Source organism: Meriones unguiculatus, chromosome 8 (genome assembly GCF_030254825.1).
Source record: "Meriones unguiculatus strain TT.TT164.6M chromosome 8, Bangor_MerUng_6.1, whole genome shotgun sequence".
Taxonomy (NCBI): Eukaryota; Metazoa; Chordata; class Mammalia; order Rodentia; family Muridae; genus Meriones; species Meriones unguiculatus.
This window is the reverse complement of record NC_083356.1, coordinates 36,548,022-36,565,474: the sequence shown is the minus strand read 5'-3', so window position 1 is coordinate 36,565,474 and position 17,453 is coordinate 36,548,022. Positions and strand designations below refer to the sequence as shown.

The 17,453-nt window shown below is 42.6% G+C and overlaps 1 protein-coding gene across 6 annotated transcripts in view; it reads right to left on the bottom strand.

Moving 5' to 3' along the window:
• The window catches only part of Cyrib (CYFIP related Rac1 interactor B), a 126,498-nt gene that overhangs the window by 69,977 nt on the left and 39,068 nt on the right, over nucleotides 1-17,453 (bottom strand). For 5 of the 6 annotated variants that reach the window (XM_060389359.1, XM_021645407.2, XM_021645403.2 and 2 more), the window contains exon 2: nucleotides 16,811-16,860. The exons of the other annotated variant lie outside the window; for it this stretch is intronic. The gene's annotated coding sequence lies outside the window, so the exon portion shown is untranslated. The remainder of the gene's footprint in view (nucleotides 1-16,810; nucleotides 16,861-17,453) is intronic. 6 annotated transcript variants of the gene reach the window in all.

Genomic DNA, 17,453 nt, shown 5'->3' with positions numbered 1-17,453 from the left:
CCTGGCAAGCTCTTAAATGGAATGGAATCATTAATCTTCATTGTCAGCAGGGAAGGGTTTAGAATCACCATGGAAACACACCTTTAGGTGTGTCTATGATGGTGCTTCCACACTGCATGTGGGTGCTGTCATCTCACAGGCTGAGGTCTCACACTGAAGATAAAGGAAAAACTGCAAATTGAGTCCCAGCATTCCTCTCTGCTCCCTGAGTATGGATACAGTATGCCTTGCTGCCTCATGCTCCAGCTGCCATGACCTCTTCACCACGGCTGATTGTGCCTTCAAACTGTGAGCCAAAATGAACTCTCCCTTCCCTGTTAGATGTTTTGTCAAGGCATGAAGAAAGTATCTAGTGACAATGGTTTCTGACGTTGCTATCTTCATGTTCAGACATGGAAGGTTGTTGACACGGCTGCAAGTCAGTCTGGGCTCAGCCAGGCCTGCTTGTGGAGCCCTTGGTTTTCTCATCTCAAGAGAGAGAAACATGCAGCCACTTGCTGCCAGAGATACAGCACAGCACCTGGCAAATATAAGAACTCAATAAATAATGGCTTTTCCTTTTTATTATTTGTGAACTTGCTGTTTTCACTCAGGTGGCACCTGGGTAAAGTTGCTCACTGCAGCATTATTTACAAATCACAAAATCCAGATAATAGAAATTAACTCCTGACAGGAGGGAAACAGCATTGTAGGGATCTAAGAGAAGATTTAGAATGAATGAAAACTACCTTAACTATCAGGTCTTGAGCAAGCCATTTCTTTTCCCTGAATCTGTTTGCTCATCTTTGAAGAAAGGGTTTTTCTTCAGTGACTCACACATTCTCTATACATTCATAATGCTGACATTCCAAATACACTACAGGGCACTGAAAGCAAAGATCATATATAGTTACTAAGTACACACACAGGAACATAAGAAGAGTGTGTAATTCTCCTTTAAATATCCTGGTTTTTCCGTATGTTGGTACCTCCTGACAAAACCTACAAGAATATTTATTACCTCTCCTCATGAACTATACCTAGATCTGTAATGCCTGGTTTGTTCTAATTTGTTCCCACTCCCTAAAACAATGCCTGACACAGAATGGGAGTTCATTTGCTGATTTAACATTTCTGAATATTGGGGCTGGTGAGGCAGCTCAGTGGTTAAGGGCAACTTGCTGCTCTTACAGAGGACCCAGGTTAAGTTCTCATCACCCCAATGGAGGATTTCGACTGTCCGTAACTTCAGTTCTGAGGGATCCAACACCATCTTCTGGCCTCTACAGCACATATGTGGTACACATATGTACACTGAGGCAAAACATTCACACATAAAATATTTTTAAACCTTTCAACAAATTTTAAAGTTTTGTTATTGGGAGCTGGGGATGTAGTTTCCTTAGTAAAATGCTTGCCAAGAATGTTTGAAGCCTCAGTTTTAATCCCTAATACCACATAAACTGAGCACGATGATATATGCTAGTATTAATCCTAGTACTCAGGAGGTAGAGGCAGGAGTATCAGTAGTTCAAGGTCATCCCCAGCTATTATATGCTGAGTTCAAGGCCAACCTGAGCTACATGAGACTATCTCAAAATTGAAACAGACAACTTATGACTATTAAGTGAAAAGAGTTAAAGAACCAAATCATCTATATCCTAGTGTGCTATTTGAATATAAAATATATATCCCTGTGGGAAAATGGTAAGAAGGACCAGGGAAGTTAAAAATCAATTGATAACAGGGTGGGAGTAGAGATGAATCCTTTAATGTCTTGAAAGTTCTGTTGTTCAAAAGGATGGCAACTGAAATGGGAAGGCTGTAGGCAAGACAAAAACAAATGTGGCCAACAGATACAGAAGAAAACAGGGAGGAGGCATAAAACATTGAAGAGAGCCAGCAGCAAAGAGAAGACTTCATGGCTGGTAATCTATTAATAGAAACAGGATCACAGGGGAAGAAAGCAAAGTAGGTAATATGACACCAATGAAGAAAAGCCAATTTACCTGAAAGTTTTAATTACAAGCTATTATCTATTAAACTATTCCCAGGTGCACACCATTTCCCCATTAATTGCCTCGGTCAACAGAAGCTTCCATAAATCTATGCGTGCGCAAACAGGCACTTGGGGCTGTCACAAGCCACTGTTCTGAATCCCTGCGTGCTTTGTGACCTACCGCTGTAGTTGTAATTGATTTGAGTCCCACAGAGAGAAGCTCACTGATGGGCGGTGTACATTTCACTAAACATGGAGCTGACACATTCCAGCCTGTGTCACCACTAGGGAAGCACCCAGGGTTACAGGAAGTGGCCTTCCCTTCCAGGGATGAAAGACACACTATCGTACTCCAGTGCAAAGCAACTGACAAATGATACAGATAATATACCCTGTAAACTAAAAAGGTAGGAATTATGCCTTCAAGAAGTCAGGGAAGGAAGAACGAGGAGATGTCTCAAGAAGGCCTCGTCCTAAGATTCCTCAAGTCACAGGGACCCTCATGCTGTTGTCAGCTGAATTTTGAAGATGCTGGCTCCAATCCCTCTTTACACTTGGGACCACATGCTGCCTTTAGCATGTCCAGCCCCCATCTGCCTGCCTGGGCTCTTTGCCATGTCCAGCAATTTGTCACTTTGAGCAAACCAGGTCAGATCCCTAGCTGGGAGTGTTCAGGGGCCTGTGGTGCTCATTGATAGCATTTGCCACTGTGATGGTATGGATTCTTGAACACTAGGAGCTTCCTGCAGACACAGGCCAATTTCATTTGCTAACCCTGTACTCCCGAGCCAGCACTGAGCCTGATATGATACCTGACACAAAGTATGTACCCAGCTCACAGCTGCAGCTAGTCTGGGCATATGTGGCTATCAGTGCTGACTTACTCTAATCCTGGGGCTAATGTCACTGCAGCCCTGCAACCACGCTCATTCAAGCACCACAGAGGAATGAGCTGAGGAGCACTCAGAAGTAGCCTAAATGATTAAGTCATTACCTATAGACACTGGTAGGTAAGATTCGAAGTTTAAACAGAACAACAGGATAAGTCCTATATGAGCTAAACGTGTGAATGAATTTAGCTTCTCACAGTTACTTTTTCAAGTTAGAGAAAAATAATTCATAAAGCTTGGGGGATCAATATGGTCTATGTTGCAAAGAAACTCAATTGGTTTTGCTTGGTCCCTCTCTAAAACCCTGTGTTAGAACACGCACAGCAAGATAATGCGTCCCTTTCTCAGCTGTAATCCTTAACAAGGGCAAAGGAGAAGAGTAGTACCTTTACCTAAGCTCTAGGCTTGCCTCGACCCATAAATTTAGAGAAAAGGGCTATTGTATCCATTTCTATACTTAACATTTTCATGTAACAGGTCACTTATCTTGTATGTCTATGTCTTAGTTTCTTTTCCTGTTGCTGTGATAAAATACGCTGACAAAACAAACTTCTGGGTAAAAGGGTTTATTTTAGCTTGCAGTTCCAGGTTACCATCCACAGGGAAGTCAAGGCAGCGGGAACATGAGAGAAATGGTCATATGACATCCATAGTCAAGAGCAGAGCAATAAATTAATGTATACATGTCTGCACTAAGCTTGATTTTTCCCCTCTAATAAAGTTCTGGATCCCTGCCTAGGAATGGTACGGCTCACAGTGGGTCCATCTTCCCTCAATAATTATCTTTATCATATATATATATCATATATATATATATATATAAACACACACACACATATATACTTGCCCACAAGCCAATTTAATCTAAACAAACTAGACAACCCTACACTGAGATTCTTTTACCAAGTGATTTTATAGTATTATCATGATGACAAAACTAACATTGCAGCCTACAGAGTTTCCAATGAACTGCCCAATTTTAGAAGGAAATAACTTTAAAGTCATCTTATCTAATATTTTACATTTTAAAAAACTGAGGGTGCAAGGTGTCAGGAACATGTCTACTGGTTATGAGGAGCACAATCAAAATCAACCACCCCACCAGACCTGGGATCTAGGCCATGAAGCTCACAGAGGTTCATGTCTACACTGCCAGAGAACAACTGAGTTCAAAGGCCAGGCTTGACTTCCTGAGGCATGAACAAAGAATCATGTTCGTTTGTTTTTTTTTTTTTTTAAGCAAAGAATCACTACTAGTAAGCAATGTGCAACCCTTGGTATGGTATCTGGTATGATTTTTGGGGCAAATGGGGGCAGTCAACAAAATTATCCAGCCCTTCATCATCATACAGATGTCTTCCAACACTGAAATTAACAACAACAAAAAATGTTAGATGTTTGTTGCATGATGAAAAACACAAGTAGAAATGTCCATTTAATGAACTTCTCCAGTCTTCCAAGATGGTGGAGAACTGTGCCACCTTGATGCAATTCTAAGCTGATTGCAGAGCTCCTGTCAATACCATTTCCTACTGTTGTTCCTTTGCCCAGTCCTTCTGCTCTCCCAGGAACACCTTCTCTAGCATCCTCCCACCTCCCGGCAGAACTCTTACAGCAAGGCTCCAGTAGGAAATTTCTATGCACACTGAGTAAGCATGGCTCCTTCTTAAACGTTGTGGTAACCCACAGCTCTGTTTTAGGCCTCTCCAGCTTTCTGAGAGGTATGAAACACTAGCAACGGCATGAGGTTTTCAGAGCACCATGAACTTAGAAAAGTTCTGCAAAGACACAAGACGATGTTTTATTAATTTATTTAATCCGGTTTCTTGAGACAAACACAGTGGTTTTCATGGAAGAATCAACCAACCTAAGATTAATAGCCTGGTTTACTGTGCTCTTTCCTTCTTCCAAGCCAAAGGTCAAAATAAACTCACCCTCAGTGCACAAACTTTGCAAAGATGGTTTTGAATATTGACTCCTGAATCCACTGTGGTTATTAAAAGGATGGCCATATCCACCAGGATATGGACAGGTTATGCTGTGGTAATGACAGCAACAGCAGAAACCTCAATCTCAGACTAAAGATGACCGCAGAGGTCTCTCAGGGGTGAACAAGATAAGCCCAGCTGCCTCCTCTTTCTGGTCTTTATGTGCCAATCTGGGTCAGTCAACTGTTCAAACATCAGTTTGGAGGTAAGGCCCCTCCTTTCCTTCCCCAGCCTCCCACAGAGAGCAGAGGAAGGACTAGTGGGAATTTTTATTAAAATTCAACAGATGGCCTGGCCTAGAGATGCTAAGCCAGGAAATGACAGTGGCCATCACCATTGCAACTACCACAATCCCCATTTTTCCCCAGACTATAATCATGTTATCATCACAATCACGACACGCAATGCTGCTGCAGAACCTGTCCGAAACTGGAATCAACTGAAGAGTTTAAAAACTGGGGAAGTGGCTCAGTCAGTAAAGTGCTCGCCATGCAAGCATGAGTATCAAAGTTCAACCATCAGCACCAGCATTAAGAAGTCTGGTGTGGTATGTATGCTTGTATTCTCAGCTACAGAAAGACAGACACAGGTGAACCCCAGTGGCTAAACGGGCCAGCCTAGCTTAATTGGCAAATTCCAAGCCAACCAAAAAATCATGAAGATTAGCATCTAAAGAGGAATAACACCCAAGGTTGATCTCCACAGGTGTACATACACATGTACAAACACAGACACACAAGTACACATACGTGAACACACACACCTAATGATTATGTCCAACCCATTCTCAGAGTCTGTAAATTAACCTGATGGTATATGGTCTCCGGCTTTGAGTTTTAAAAGCTCTGTGGGTGATTCTACTATGCAGACAATTTTGGAAACCATGGTCACAGAGGTAACAAGGTTTGTATGAGCGTATATACACACATGTACACTCTTATACAACATGGCGTCTCCTCCCTCATCCCCCATGTTCCCTAGCAGCAGTGGTTATATCAGAGTAAAGCCAGATTCTGCTGTGGTGATGTGGTGAGTCACCTTCAACCTCACACCTAATGACAGCCATCAGAATCATTCTTTAGGGTCAACAAGCCTCAACAACCTTTTTTTTTTTGGAAGGATATACTGTCTACCTGACGTTTAACCCTAAACCTTTACCCACAGGCATTTCTCATATCCTGTTTTACTTCACACCTTTTCTAGGCCCAGCTGAACCACTCTGACATGTTCACAGTCATCAGAATCCCAAACGTATATAGATGGGAATGGATAGAAGCAAATCCAGGGAGAAGAGGCCCACCAATGGCTATTCATCAGGACTAGAGGCTGTGCTTTGACCTTCTCTTTGTCCATGACCCAGAACAGTAGGCAGAGAACTTAAAGGAAATACAGATAGGTAAAGCACCATTATGTAATAAATATTCTGGGAGTGGGAAAATAGACACAGAACTCTAAAAAAGGACAGCACCTAAGTTACTGTTGTGTTGTTGTTTGTTTGTTTTTTGTCAATTTAGCACAAACTTATACACACCTGACAAGAAAGAATCTTGGCTGAGAAATTGCCTCATTCAGATTGGCCTAGAGCGGTGGTTCTCAACCTGTGCATTGTGACCCTCTGGGGGTGGAAAGACCTTTTCCCAGGGTTTGCATACTTACAACTATGAAGTAGCACTGAAAATAATTTTCTAGTGTGTGTGTGGGGGGGTCACCACAACATGCAGAACTGACTAAGGGGGTTGCAGCATTAGAAATGTTAAGAACCACAGGCTTGTGTGCTTGTCTATGAAGCATTCCCTTAATTATGAGTCAATGTAGGAAGGCCAGGTCCACAAGGAGCCATACCATCACTGGGTCTGTGGGTCTGGGCTATGTGAAAAAATGGTGCCTGAGCAAGCTAGGGAAGTGAGCCAATGAGGAAGATTCTTCCATGGCCTCGGCTTCAGTTCCTAGCTCACGTTCCTGCCTTGGCTTCCCTTTCCTCCCCAACTTGTTTTTGGTCACAGTGTTCATCACAGCAGCAGAAAATGAACTAGGACATTTACAAAACTCCGTTTGTCAGGTAGTCAACAGCTACCATTTTTGGAGCTCCTCATTTTTGCTTCATTTCTCTTGGGATAAATGTGTCGCACTGGCGTAGAAGAGAGGTGAGGGGGCCTGTGAACAAGCGGGTGCCTGTTCACCTGGCCATTATATCCAGGCGTGGACACTCTCTACAGAGCACATGACTCTACCCTGCACAAATCAATCTTCTGGCCCTGTGGGATATTGTCTCTGCAGTATCTGGAGAAAAGCAGAAAACCCAGCTTGTTTTGCCTTTGCTTTGGCAGTTTAATTTAGGACTCCCGCTAGCTTTATGTACACTCTTCGCCAACATGAAAAGACATTCTGCATTGTTGAAGGCACAGTTAACTTGGACCCAAGGGAAGGAGGCACTGCATAGATTACATAATGGTTACTCTATTGCTTTTAAAAAACAAATGGCAGCCTCGGGCAGAAAAGTTAAGAGAAGAGAAACTCGTTTTTGTGAAAGTCTCTCAAGTAACTGTGCCTTCTGAAGCGTTGTGAGTCAACAATGGTTCTGCTTTTCTTTGGGGCTCATTCAATTATCTGTCACTTCCCTGACCCTAGGAAAAAGAGTTTTCCTCTCATCTACAGTTACCTAACGAAAAAAAAAAAAAGGCAAGCAGGATTCTCCTAATAAAAGCTGGAAATGAAAAGCGGTAACTACTCCCAAGGCCCTGCTTATTGTGATGAATCATTAGAAACCCCCTTTTAGGGCCTCTATTAAGAATCTATTTTCTCTACAAACCATCCCAAAAGGGAAATAGAGTGGGGCCCACAAGCCCAGACACATCTGGCTAGCTTCCTGGGGCCTGACTGCCAGCAATACCCTAACCTCCCAACACTGGTTTCCTCATCTATACAACGGAAATAATTGTCCATTTAACAGAGATATGATAAGTCACTGTGAAAATGTGTAAAATGCTTACTGTTCAGAAAAACCCAGCAATGTGCATTTATTAGAAGGTGAATTTGTCATGGGAAGAGTGAGAGCCTTCCCAACCCATCTTAGTGTTTCCATCCTTGCACAGGGACCACTTGGAGACTGTCACCACCTCTTGTTGACATCTCTTCCACTCACTCCCTCGTCAAGGTGCCATGCACACTTGCCTTTAGTTCCAAAGGTGGGTCCTGAATAGTCTAAGACAATGCTCTCCCCTCTCCTCTGCCCAAGATTGATCTAAAAAATGGATGTGGGAGGAGCCAACCAGAGGGAAGAGTGGAAATGTTCAAGAACTGTGCAGAGAGTTGGTACCTCAATTCCTCTAAGCTACTTTCAGGATGGAAACCTGACAACAAAGCCAGCATACAGATGTGGGGAGCTCAGAGAATTACAAAGAAATAAAGCCAGGGTATGTCAATAACTTAACTGCTTTTACCAATTACCAATTTGAATTGTTTTTTTTTAATAAGATTTAAATTGAGGTGAAAATAAAGTATCTTTTCCAGCCCCGAAGACACAGAGCAGGGACCCAAACGAAGCTCCTGCCCTGTCCATGCCCTTCAGACACCTAGAAGTAGCTATCACATGTCTGTCCTTCTCATGTTTCTTGTTAAATGTTTCAGTTAATTTAATGGCTGGATTTCAAAGCTGTATCCCTCTTTCTTTGCAAAGCTCCATCTGTTAAACCCACAGCAAGTGCCATACAACCAGCTCTCACTCTCTCTCTCTGCTCATTCTTTTGTTCATTCACTCATCCAGTAAACACTAACTAAAACCCTATCACGTTAGACATCCTTTGCTCCTGTCTACCCATCACTCAGAAAAAGTTCCCAGAATGCCTTAGAGAATGAGCACACTGCCTTTTTCTCTGTTCCTGTGCCCCCAAAGGCATTCCGACACCAGCGTACCTTCCCCAGTGGGCAGGCATCTGGCCTAGGATGGACAATCAGAGTACATCAGCAACAGGGACTGTTTGGGGGATGAGCATGTTACCAGAGGGACAGTAGGATCAATTCTGAGACTTTCTGCTGGATTATCAGGAAGGCGACCTTTCTAAACCTGTTAAAGCTGCTAACTGCTAACTGATGCCATAATCTGGGAAGGAAATGTGTTTTATGAAGAGACGGAAAAAACAAAAAAAAAAAAAAAAACAAAAAAAAAAAGTGTCCAGACTTGGCAAGACTTTAAGCTTTGGATTCTCTAAGCCTTAACTTCTATCTTTAAACTTTTCAACTAAATAAACAAGCAAACCTCCTTTCTACAGAAGCCAGCTCAAGCAGGAGTTGCCTGGAGATGGAAAGAATCCCGACAAGAAAGGTCTGAATTTCTGTGAGTTCAGGAAGCAAGTGGACCCAATCACCTTTCCAGGCTCACAGTCTGTCATGGAGATAGCCACCCTTTCTTTCCTACAGCTGTGTAAAGCCAATAAGATAAGAGCCAAGTTCAATTCTACACACTGCAAGACGAGCCTGAAAAGGGGCACCAGTAAAGGGCCTCCCGGGGCAGCATCATTTAAAGCTGCTCTCCATCTCCACTCAGGCAATGAAGACAGAACAACTGTGTGAGGGGGGTCAGATATCACTGTTGAGTCACACTCAACTTCCAGTAAACTAAAACCCCACATGCCAGCTTGCAGATTGGGCAATGATCTGCCAAGTGCTTAATGGAACTCAGAATGAGCCCCCAGAACTGAAAAATGCCATGGCCAAATGATCCATCACTTGGGAACATGTAACAGAAAACGTGACACTCTTTATGCGATCTTCTCTGTAAACTGGTTGCCATCCCCCATCCCCTGTCTCTGTAATCTGGCTGCCATTCCCATCTCCTCACCCATATGGGTTACTGTTTACCAAATCACAGGCAGTGAGTGTCATGAAAGCCTCTTAAGATGTATAACCCACTTAGGGAGCTTTTTTTCTAAACTGTAACAAGGGAGCGCCAAAAGGAGAAACCTCTGGTTCTGTAAAACAGCTGATGAGTTCGACATGTGGCCAACCACAGCAAACAACAACAATGAAAGCTCCTCCGGGAACATCTATTTTGCTAAGAAAGGCCATAAATGTTCTTTGTCAGTGAACAGAAGCCAGTGTCTTTGGGGCCTTTGATGATTCATCCTGGACAGGCAGTGGGCAGATCAAATAAGTCTATAAAAGGATGACACAGTGGGACAAATTCTCACCTTTGTTGCTTGCTAAACACATCAGGGATTCATTTGCTCCAGAAACAGAGTTCTGACTTTCCAGAGCAAATAGGCTTCAACTTGAGACAATACTGACAGAATAGACCAGCCATGTAACCCAAGGGGTGGGGGAATGCCAGGGATTAGCAGAGGGCAACAGGAAGCTTGACATAACTCCTGAACCCCTTGGATGGCTAAGCAAGGACTGTTTATAAAACCCTCTAAATAATGCTACCAAACTCTCTCTTCTGCATGTCAAGACTTGACACAAGTCTCTCTCAATTTCTCTCTCAGTCTCTCTCTCTTTCTCACACACACACATATATAAACACATACAGGCACACAGGCACACACATCTTGAAAATGGGATTCACAGATATTTATCACCTATTTACTGGATCCTTTGGGAATCCAGGCAGAGCCAGGCAATGAGGAAAGCTCCAGTGGCAGATATGCCGGCTAGGAGAGATAACTCAGAGAAGTGACTAGCACTTAGTACTGGCTTCCTGTTGGGGACTTGCTAACTCCCTCTAAAAATGGAAAGGGCTCTCATGTACGAAACTCCCTAAGTAGTTTTGTTCTGTCCCTCTATGGAGCCCAGGCTGGTCTTTCACTCTCAATCTGCCTCCCTCTCCAAGTGTCTGGATTACAAACACGCACCTCCAAGCCTGGTCCCAAGTATTCTTTTAGTCACAACTGATTCTTCCTCAAAAAAAAACAAACAAACAAAAAAAAAAAACAATATGGGGGCACACTCTTATAATCCTCTGATTTGTCTGAGGTAGGAATACCACAAGTTCTAGACTGTTCTGTGATACACAACAAGTTATAAATTACCCTGGGATATAAAACAAGACTGTCTATAAATAATAATTTAAAACCTCAAGTGCATATAAAAGGATATGCAGTCGGGTGCCATCTACCCAGTGTGGGCTTCCAGATATACTGTAAACAGAGCCAAGCAAGTATGCATGTTGTGTATGAAGACAGATATGGAAAAACATTCATGACCTCCCACTTTTCTACATATACAAGTGCTTACCACATAAACTTTTCTGAACACTGCTTTTCCTATAACTCAGAAATATATCCTGATTACTTTATTAGTTGTTGGTCAGCAAAGCCTCAAACAATACAGGCTGTTTGTGGTGGTTTGAATAGGTATGGTGTTGGTAGATTCATGTGTTTGAATGCTTGGCCCATAGGGAGTGACACTATTAGGAGGTATGGCCTTATTGGAAGAAATGTGTCACTGGGGTGGGGGTGGGGTGCTTTGAAGTCTATGCTTGAGCTGTTCTGCAGCCTTCTGATCAAGATGTAGAACTCTCAGTTCCTCCTCCAGCACCATGTCTGCCTGGACGCTGCTATGCTTTCCACCATGATGATAATGGACCAAACCTCTGAAACTGTAAGCCAGCCCCAATTGAATGTTTTCCTGTATAAGAGTTGCCTTGGACATGGTATCTCTTTACAGCAATGGAAACCTTAACTAAGACACTCTTGCCTCTCTTTTTGATGGCCCACTGAATCTAGACTGTAAGACCTTATTGCTGAAGACACCCCAAACCTTGGTTGCAAGATGGAGAGAAATCAAGCTGGAACTGAGCAGCAAGCTTCCTCCCTGCTCTCTAGCTTTTGTGATGATGAGAAGTGCTACACAGGCCACTGGTAAAGAAAAGACATCAGCGGTGGCCTTGCTCCACAGTGGACCCTACAAAGTACATTAATCTGCCAGGCAAGACATTCCTACATCTGTGATAGTTGCACAATTGGTATGGGGCACCAACTATTCTATGACTAGATTTGCGACCCACTCCACAAGATGCAGTTCTTTTCTGATACTTTAAATCCCATCATAAACCCTAGGAGCATGCGGACTTAACATTAGCACTTAGCTAAATTGACATGGCGTCAAACGCTCAACCTTAATCAGAGAAGCTTCTCTTTGCAATGGTAGTGAATGCAGAGACTTATGACTGCTCAAGGTACTGAGAAAAAAGGGGCAACTAAGTGCTCAGCTCTCAAAAGAACATTGATGTCCCTCCTTCTATAACTCAGGGAACATCATGGAAGAGGGAGAATAAAAAAATGTGAGAGCCAGAAGGTAAGGAGAAGAACTACAAAATGCTATCTCTTGGACATCAAAAAGCTAATGTAGACATGAACTCGTGGAAGCTGCAGTTGCCTTAACTGGGTCCACAGAGGACTTGTTCTGTCCATAGTCAGAGATGCATGGCAGAGAGACACATGGGATGGACCCCTTCCCTGATGAACCATTGGCTATTGATGGATTCTAAGGGAGAGAAGTCAGTGTCCTCAGTTGACAAAGAACAAATTTAATTAACCATAACAAAAAAACATATCAGGAACCCATTTCTTCTTAGCTTACAATTCTGAACAGCAGCAGCAATGATATCTGACTTTAAGGATACACATTCAATCTATATCAATTCTTATTGATATAAATCTAAGTTGCTTCTAGGATCTTGCTATAGCAATTGAAGCACCTGGGGAGCTGAGACAGGAGGATCACAAACTGGGGACCAGCCTGGGTTAGATAGCAAATTCTAGGGAAGCTTAGGCTTCATAATGAGAATCTGCCTCAAAACAAACAAAATCTTGAAACAGAACTGCAGAGTCAGAGAGCATGTGCACTTGGAACTCTGATAGATACTGCCAGTTGCTCTTCAAAGCAGTAATCATTTTCACTCTAACCAACAGTGCAAGGACCATGCCATGCCTCTGCCCACGTTCACAAAAGGCTGCTTTCTTTCCTGTTTTAAGTACAGGGGAAGAAAGAAGGGCAGAGCTCTGCTCCTGTCCCATTGTCTCTTCTTGCCCCTATGAATCACCCATGACATGACTACTTCCTGGAAATTCCACTCCTAGGTGCACCCAGAATCAGAGCTTAAAAATAGCATGACCATGTGAGCCAATGGTGTGCTGGAGCCAGCTCATGTTGTTTCAAGAGATCGGACTACGTTCACAGCTTCTCAACTCCAAGTTTAGAGGCACTGTACTGCTAGCATGAAACTGGTCATTATGGAAATATTTACACCATAGAAAGCAGCAAATACTAGAGAGTGGCTCACTGGTTAACCACAGTGGCTGTTCTTCCAGAGAACTCGGGTTCAATTTGCCAGCATCCACATGGTTGACTAACAACCATCTGTAACCCCAGTTCCAAAGGATTTGACACCCTCTTCTGGCCTCCATGGGTGCTGCATGGTGCAAAGACAGACATGTAGGCAAAACACCCATTCACAAAAAGAAGTAAAATTAAAAAATAAAAACAAATCTAAAAAAAAAAAAGAAATCACCAAATGCTACAAACCAGCTTTTTTTCTTTTCCTAGAGAGACTGCTGTAAACATTTATCATGACATCAATATATACTACAGTGCAAACTGAGGCTCTACCACCCTTTCCTGCATTTCTTAACCTTTGATGTTCACCTGCTCACAAATACTTAGAACACAAAGATTACAGGAAATCTCAAGACATCTAATTGTTATGTTTCCTAATGTGCTTGTCCTTTAGTCCCACTATATTGCAAGAAGTAGTTCTCTCTCTCTCTCTCTCTCTCTCTCTCTCTCTCTCTCTCATTCTTCTTTCATATTTACATCACCATTTGGTGATTATTCTTGTTAATTCTCCAATGGATATGTCTACAGCATATCTCCTGTACCTATTGCTCAGGGGACACTAGAGAAGAGGGTGTGAGAAGGTGTAAAGCTTGTAAGTCAGAGTACCAACAAGTCTGCTCCTAGAAAGGGCTGCATGAATAAGACCGGAACAACAATGTCAACAGACCTGTTAACCCAGAAGGGGGGAAATATCATGGCAACCCAATCCCTAGACAAAGCACTAAAGGGAACTAATGACTGCTGAGAGAGGGAGAACTAGCCCCTCCCAGGTTTGAGCCCCTCATTAGCTAACCAATGCAAGTGGCCAGCCCTGAAACCGTATTCACAGGAAAAATAAAAATGGGCTCAGCACTTTGTATTAATACACTTGTCCATATGTTTGTAACAATAATAAACAAAAGGAGGCAATGAAGTTGAGAGTGGGAAGGATATCAGAAGGGCTGAAGGGAGGAAAGTAGAGGAGAAATGATGTAAGAGATACAAAGTAAACAAAAATACAGATGGCCATGCTAATGTCCACTCACAATTTACTTCTGAGGATTAAATGAGTTAATGCCAGAACTCAGAACAGTGTCTGGCATACACTTAATAAAGGACAATGTTAATACTGTCCTATAGTTCCTCATTTTTCTCTTTATATGTAGAGGTTCCTTTAACCATTTTAAATAAAATTACTCATTTCATTTCATTTTGGCTGGTTTTCAGATTTTCCCCCTTGCTTTATTTTTTTGATATCATTAGTCCTCAACCATTTTAAATATACCATTTCAGGGTTTTATTGAATGGTTAAATTTACCAGCATCTTGGAAAGGCTTGTTCCTGGGTAGTTTGTAGTTTTTAACTTCTATAGGGGTGGTCACTTCTTTTTAATGCAAGTCCTGTCAGGAATGCATTGATGAAACATCCTTTAGAACTGAATTTGTGTTTGTGGTATGGATTAAACCAACTTTCACATTAGCTGTTCAGGCTGAAGGATATCATGGCATAAGTAATAAAAATATAGATTCAGCAAACAGGTTTATATCACATATACATATATACAGTATGTTTTTCTTGTGGGTAACATCCTTTCAACTCAAAGTAAATTTCCAGATAATGAGGTTTTCTAGCCCCATTTGCATAAAGAAATCAGACCTTCAAGGTTCCTGGATACTCAATTCTACCTTCTATCAGACAGGCCTCCCTTCTAGACTCACTGTGGAATTAAAACCCCAGTACTGGAATGTGGGACCACAAAAGCCCCACCACGTGTGTCATAGCTTCTGCTCATACATAACCACTCGCTTACGGGTCTCTCTGAATTTCTGGTTGATTCTGCAATATGCATTCTTACAGACTCCCCAAGACGCAGTGCTTTTATTTCCATCAACTCTGCATTTGTACCGCAAAGTTTTATGCAAATCAGCTAGATATATCACCAAAGACTTCTAGGTCACCAAACCCAATCCATGCATTCATTCTTCAGTTCTAATGGCATTAAAATTATAGCTTACAGGCTGCAGACATGGCTCAGTAAATAAATTCATTCACCGTATGAGCCTGGTGATCTGAGCTCAGTCCCTGAGCCCCCACAGAGATGAATGGAGAGAGCAGACTCCAAAAGTTGCTTGCAGGATGCTGTCCCCTCCCCACCCAATAGTAAACATACAATCTTTTATGAAATGCAGCTTACTCCAGGTTTAGCACCTAATGTCTGCATGTAATAAAAAAACTGAAAATTCCAAAGTGGTTTGAAAATCCCATAAGGCCTCACACTGAAGACTGGCAGAGTATCTTTTATGACATACAACATAGAATTTCTTTTATCACTGGACTATCTTAAGCTGAGCACCATATGGAAGAGCTGGTCTGGATTTAGGGGGTATGCTGTGTGATAATTACAATCTATAAATACAAGAGGCACTTGATGGCGTAAGATGCTCAAGTTTTAAAACACACAAAGAACGAAGACTAACAGAAAGAGTAGCAGACCCATGCCTCCTATCATTACTTCCTCCAAGACAGATGCCCGCCAAGTGAAATGGCATGATCACCTATGCTATTTAAAGTATTTTGCCTTCAGGTTGTTTCGTTGAACAATTAGGCTTACATCTGGGTAAGTTAAAAACACGAACACAATAAAGATCAGTGAAGTGCCTATTACTCAGGCAATACAAAGGAGCTTTCTAGAATAATGGGACTACTGAGTCCCCTGATTTGGAGCAGTTAAATTTGGTTTGATATTAAAAGTTCATCAACTGTAAGAATAAGATTTATGTTTTACCATATGCATACCACCATAGCTCTATTAAACATTAATGCTGGACAGTGGTGGCATACACCTTAATAGGAGCACTTTGGGAGGCAGGTGGATCTCTATGAGTTCGAGACAAGCCTCGTCTACAGGTCTACAGGACAGGCAAGTCTACAAAGAGAAACTGTCTCAAAAAAACAAAACAAAAACCAAGCAAACAAATAAATAATATCGTTAAAGCATGCCTGCCTGAGTAGAGGCTGCCATGGGACACTGCGCTAAGGGTTCCATGCAATACTGAGGCCTTACCACAAGCTGGCCAGCAACATGGAAGGTGGTGAGGAGGCCAAGAGACACAGGAAAAGGAGACAGAAGACATAAGGGCCCTGCCAGCCAGGGGCCACTTGAGTTCAAAGTGAATGATTTTCCCAAAAGCACCCACAATGGGTAACAAAAAAATTCACACTGGTTAACAGCACTGGCTGGTAAGTCAGGTGTGAAAACTGACTCTGCCCCCAATAACAGAGTGACTGGGGCAATGTCTTTCCTTCCTCTGAACTTTAGCTTTGAAGGGCTGCTGTGAGAGATGACTATGTTCCAGGGTTTGCTGCCAGGGTTACCTATGATAGGAAGTGCAGAAATATCACCTTGCCTCCAAAATTAGTTATTTAAATTACTAATCTGACTCAAAAGCCTGCAGATTCTCAACATTCATAGGCTGAAAAGAAACAATGTGCTGTCACTTCAATGGGGGCAGGGATGCTTCTAATGAAGTGAAAAGCCACATCCGGGCCACTGCCACCCACTCTGTTGCTTCTTCAGAGTTAGAGTGGGGAGTTCAGGATCTAAAGGCAGGTGGCTAGGGTCCCATGCCAGCTCTGTTACTTACCAATGTGGTAACCTTGAAGGGATTACTCAAACTCTGGGCCTCAGTTTCTCCTGTAAAAAGAGTGACAGCAAGGATTAAGCAAGCTACAAACAGCCCTCAGCACTCTGAAATCCTCTAGTAAATCCTGGCCTTTACTATTATTTCTTCCCTCCCAGTACTATCAGCATGGCCTGAGAAGAATTGTAAGTGCCATTTACATAGACCATGCCAAAGCATCCAAATTGTAGATGGTGTCATCTACAAAGATCACACTCAAGAACTATGTGAGTGGTAAGCATAGCGGTGCACACCTTTGATCCCAGCACCTGGAAGGCAGAGGCAGGAGGATTTCTTATGAATTCAAGGTCAACATGGTCTCCATAGCAAGTTCCAGGAAAGCCACAATTTTGTTTTCTTTTTGTTTGGTTTAGAGCCCTGTCTCAAAAATAAGGGCCATTCAGGCTGGACTCCACAGTCCCAGAGGCAGAGGTGGGATGGGGCCATGCTCTCTGGTGAGATTCCAAGTTCTAAGAGAGAGGATCCTGGAACTCTGGGTGGCTCCAGATGCCCTGGTCCCAGAAAAATGTTCAACTCAACCAGACTCTGAACCCAACTCAGTCATTCTGTCCTGAATCATTTCCTGTTTGGGGTTTCTATTCTGCAC